This window comes from Equus quagga, chromosome 12 (assembly GCF_021613505.1).
Source record: "Equus quagga isolate Etosha38 chromosome 12, UCLA_HA_Equagga_1.0, whole genome shotgun sequence".
NCBI classification, from domain to species: Eukaryota; Metazoa; Chordata; class Mammalia; order Perissodactyla; family Equidae; genus Equus; species Equus quagga.
This window is the reverse complement of record NC_060278.1, coordinates 91663129-91668418: the sequence shown is the minus strand read 5'-3', so window position 1 is coordinate 91668418 and position 5290 is coordinate 91663129. Positions and strand designations below refer to the sequence as shown.

Below are 5290 nucleotides of genomic sequence, written 5' to 3'. Positions count from 1 at the left end.
TGCCAGAAATCCTTGGCGTCTCTTGGTTTGCGGCTTCATCACTCCAATGTCTGTCTCTGTCTTCTCATGATCTTCTCTATATTTTTGTGTTTTCACAAGATCTTCTCATAAGGACAATAGTCATTGGATTTAGGGTCCACCCTATTCCAGTATGACCTCATCTTAACTGAATTACACCTGCAAAGACCCTATTTCCAAAGAAGACTGCATATACAGGTACTAGAGTAACCAGACCTGGACATATTTTTTGGGGGGGACACAAATCAATCTACAACAGGGGCAATGGGAAAAATGGACATAGTCAAGACTTTCCTGGGAAATCAGGAGGTCTAGCTACGGTACATTTATAGTGTTAGCTTCAACCAATCTCAAACTCATCCCTCGAGGAGGGTCAGTCAATATATCTGCCAGAGGGGGCATTGTTTAAGCAGTCACGTCTTCTGAGGTGCTGCTTTCCCTGGCTTCCCCTCCCCTTAGCATCTATCTTCTGTAATGGAAAGCAAAGCCCTGAACTGTCATGATGACTTGCACGTCTACATCTCCAACAGACTACGAGGTCCCTGAGGACAGAGGGTGAGTGTTCTTCATTTAGCCAAGCCCAGTAGCAGCAGGCATATAGTAGACACACAATAAACTTATATTAGGTGGCTGGATGGGTGGCCAAGACTGTCTGAGCATTTTGAAACATCAATTAGAATTTTTTCTTTTTTTGTCTGCTCTCGCATCCTGCCAGTACTAGACCAACCACAAACCAGAGAATTCAGTTCATTAATATTTATTATTCCAGCACCCCCCTCACCATCCCTTTGTTTTCTGCACTGGCTTCTTAGCCTGCAGTCAAATGAGCTCGAGGAAGATGATGTGACTTGGCTTTGGAAAAATATTCCTCCGGCTGCCAGAATGGATTTAGCAGACTCCAAGCTCGGTTCATCACTCCTTCCACTACTGCCTCTGTGCACACAAAGTGCCGTGACAGTCCCTGAGTTACGAGGGGCCATTTCAAGGCTGTGATGGATCTGATTGTTTTATGCACTGACTTAAGATCTCATTTCCTGCCACATTCACAAGTGCTTTCTGGGCCACTGCAGGCAGAGCTCTTAGGTCGGTTTTGCACTGCCCCTGCCTCCATCCAGCTCCACCGGGGACGAGATTGCAGAGTTCAGACTTTCTGATCTGAGCAAAAGCCTCAAAAAGATCCGATGATTTAAGAGTTGCCAAAGGTGGTTGCTGTACCTCCCAATCAACCTTCCTGTGTGTGTATATATATATATATATATTTTTTTTTTCTCTTATTCTTTTGGTTGAGTCTCACTGAAAAACTCTGCAAAAAAAGATGTGAAATTGAGCATTAGACAATTCTATTAGGCAAATAACAAGCTGACATCTACAGAGCACTGTGGATCGGTTTGCCAAGGCAAAGACACATTCTTTGCTGGAAGGCCCAGTTTGAAAAAAGCAAATTCTCTTCAGTTGTCTCAATGTTGGGGGAATGGCTTGATTATTTATCTGGGGGATTCAGCATCTATCTGGATGTTTCACCATCATGCAGACAAACTCTGTCATGTTTTCCCCATTATCAATTTTGCAAAAAGAACACTTTCACCCATTTTGGAGTTAATCCCATTTATCCTCACCCAAGGGATGCTTCCCAGGTGGAGTAGAGGTTCCATGAAGGCAGCATCCAACACGCCTTGTTTACTGCTGAATTAATCAGATTGAGCTCCAGGGCCTGGCTCACAGTGAATCTTCTATATCTGCTTTAGGAAGAAATGATTAGTGTCCCCAGCTGGAGAGGTTAGCCACAGAAAGGCGAGGGGACATCTTTCTCTGAGACAGAAGTTAAGAGGACAAGGATGGGTCTAAAGCAGTCATTCTCAAAGTGGACCAGCAGCATTGGCATCACCTGGGGATTCTCTAGAAACACAAATTCGTTGTCCATCCCAAACTTAGTGAATCAGAAACCCTGAGGATGGGGTCCAGCAATCTGGGTGTACACAAACCTTCTAAGTGATTCTGACACACGCTTAAGTTTGAGAACTGTGGAGAGATAGAGATATATACAAAATGCAAGTCCGTGCGCTGAAAGAGAGGAAGACAGCTCTTAAATTTACTCCAACATTTTTGAGACAAGAGGATGCAAAATGTGCTATGGAGACAAATGAGGTTTTAGAACACTCAAGCAGGAGACAGAAAAGTACCTTTGAGTGAAATGTGGGGATGTTCCGACCCATCTAGCAGCCAGAGAAAAACAACTATTAAGTGTCATAAACATGATGGTTCTGTCAAAAATACATAAAATATGTCGTAAAACAGGAGTTATGGGGCCGTTTGTTTTGAGAGATGGCAAAAGTTATTTTTACTCATCAGTATGAAATATTAAAACTGATCACCTACAAACTCAAGGTAAACCACGCCCCATTCCTATGCCTTCCATCACACACACCCCCCAAATGCCTGTGATCGTTGATGGGAAAGAAGTAAAATACTTTCAAAGTCCAGGAATTTGGTGCGGCTGGAATTACATGATCATGAAGACAATCATTTGCACACGTATGTGTGATTTTTCTTCGAGAGGACTTAGAGATCCAGGAACAGGAGCAGAGAGAGAAAATGGCTGGGCTAGTTCTGAGCTGGAGATTAACACGGCGGGTGGGTACGGTGGATGGGACAGGAGCCTAAGAAGGGTGTGGGTGATGGGGTAAAGTGACTGGTTACAGACCTACGCTGAGTGGCATTTAAACTAGGAAACTAGGACTGGAGAAGGATGTCCTGGGACATCTAAGAAGGACTCCAGTATCAGGGTTTCTCTAAGATTGGGAGTGTGCGTTATCTGAGGCTGGGGAAGTGGTGGCAAAAAGGTCAAAGGGCAGAGCCAGCCACATTGAGTGCGTTCTCCATGACTTCCTTCAGTACATGTTCAAGAATCTTTTACTGTGTGTCTCTTTGGTGATGGGCTGTGTGTCAGGCACTGGATATTTGACAGACGCATTACCCTGCTATGTCACTTACCAGCAGCACGGCTAGTCTTCCCCTCTTACCAAGGCAGAACTAACTTGTAGTAAACCATCTCTTCCACACAGATGGAATTTCACAAAGCTGACACTATTACTGTTCCTAACGGACACTGATTTCAAGAAAAGTTGCTGAGAACAAGAAATGTCCCCTGGGTTTTCCCCTAGCCTGGTCTGGGTGACATGAGCGGCACATTCTCTGGGCAGTAAAGCAGAGTGGTGACAAGTCTGCTCTTCAGGCTGAGAGCTGGGCTTGAACCCTGGCGCCACCTCTTGTTAGCTGTGTGACCTTGGGCTCCACAGCTCTTAGCCTTACCCTCCTCAAAATGAGAGTGGTGATGAGGATTACATGGGCTAACTCAAATAAAGTACAGAGTGTGGAACTCAGTAAACCCTTCGTAAATGCCATCATTATTATCCTTAATAAGGATGAGACAATCAAACTCACAGTCTCACAGCTACAGTTGTCCACACTATGTGTAACCCCTATCCCCACCCAAATCACAGCCCTACCTCCTTACTCACCCCACCCCCCACTCCTTCCTTAGCTCTCTGCTCTGCCAGGTCTGCAGAAACATCCTCCTCTTTCCAAGTCAGATCCAGGACCGGGTGTCCCGGAGGGAGGAGCATGAGATATTCTGTGCTTAGGATTATGGCTGAGAGGTTAAGAGTCAGGAAATTTTGAGGAAAGAACTTGAACCAACTCCATCCACCACCCTAGGAAGGTCTGGAGAAGGCTTCTCTTCAGGCATATCCTCAGCATACCTCTACATTTCCAAGGTGAGTGGACTGTGGTGATGAGCTCAGAGGCTCAGGGGTGCCTTCACTCCTTCCCCTCCGAGCCCCTGGCCCAACCTCCCTTCGCATTGCCCGCCTGTGGCCTTTCATTTTCTTGGCTTATTTATCACCTGACTAGTTGTGAGAACTTGGAAAATTTCTAAATCTCTTTCTCCATTTACTCACCTGTAAAACGGGTCTTCCATAATCACACACATCTCATTCTAAATTGTAAAGATAAGTGAGTAGCGTGTAGACAGGGCTAAGATTGTGTCCCTGCACAATAAGCGCGTAGTAATAAGCAGTTACTGATTTTGCTCCATTAGGACTTGCTGGTGCACATTTGGGCTTCGTGCTTCATGATGGACTCAGCTATCCCATACGAAACTGTCCCTAGACATTGGCCTGGCCCTGACTTCCACATGACCTCTGTATTCTAAGATAAAGCTTCCTGAAACCACTCCAAGACTCCCAAGGCATTATTGCTCAGTCCTCAGCTTCTATCTCTGTCCACGAATGAAGATGGTTCTCATGGGCATGAAAAGAGAAGCCTTCACCAAAAAGGGCCTTTAGAGCAGAGGTGTTCAGTGGGAAATTGGGAAAGGCAATTCCAGGCAGAGGGAACAGGGCGCAAGGCATCAATGCACTGAAATATTCTAAATAGCTGGAAGAGACTTGACTGCAGGAGCAACTGAGCAAAACGAAAATGGTGGAACGTAGAAGTGGTTGGGCTGCACAGAAAGGACAGTCTGTGGGCAGCAGGGAGCCTATGAATGGTAAATTTATGCAGGAGAGAGTCAGATTTGAATAAACACTACCCCTGCCTGTGAGTATTGTCAGCACATCAAGACGCAATATTGTACTTAAATTGAATATGGATTTTCATTGTTTTTCCCCAAAATCTTCCTACTCTTCAGAGCTGCTGAGACGTCACAGCCCAGCTGGCCTAAGCCAAATTGCCCCTTGAGGAAGCAAGTACTGGGGTCACCCCAACACGCCCAGCCACGAACATGAGGGAGGAATGGCCTCTTCACACGGCTTCGTTCTGATACCCCCGTGCGTGCATTTTCATGAAGAGATGTGTAGTCTGCCAACTTCATTGTCACTTATCCCTGGACAATTTGTTAACTTCAAGAATCCTTGAATGCCAACCTGGATGTCTTTATAATTGCTGTCTCTGTCAGAGCCTGTGTGAAAAATGTCACCGGGAGAATGAAGTCAGAAAGCGAAGTTGCAGCTTGTTCCTCATGAAGGTGACAACGACCGAAAGCATTACTTGCTTTCAGGACAGTTTTGAGAACAATTCCAGCTCCTGAAAGAAAAGACAGTTTTGTAAAATTGGAAAAGCTAGCCTGCTGACATTGACAGCGAATTCATAATGCGCATGTTAATCTACTGGAGGGGAGCAGACGCTCACAGCCCACAGGAAGGCGGGAGAAGCAGTTAGAACAGGCTTTCACCAGAGGCAAGAAAGTTTGAAGACTTTCGTTACAAACCACAAA

The 5290-nt window shown here is 45.5% G+C and overlaps 1 long non-coding RNA gene across 1 annotated transcript; it reads right to left on the bottom strand.

Moving 5' to 3' along the window:
* Positions 1 to 1198: 1198 nt before the first annotated feature.
* On the bottom strand, positions 1199 to 5084 carry LOC124248469 (uncharacterized). The gene is made up of 3 exons (XR_006891049.1): positions 4941 to 5084; positions 1635 to 1757; positions 1199 to 1321 (listed from the first exon to the last, which is right to left on the bottom strand). It is a non-coding gene; the product is annotated as an uncharacterized LOC124248469 (long non-coding RNA).
* Between the last annotated feature and the right edge of the window lie 206 nt (positions 5085 to 5290).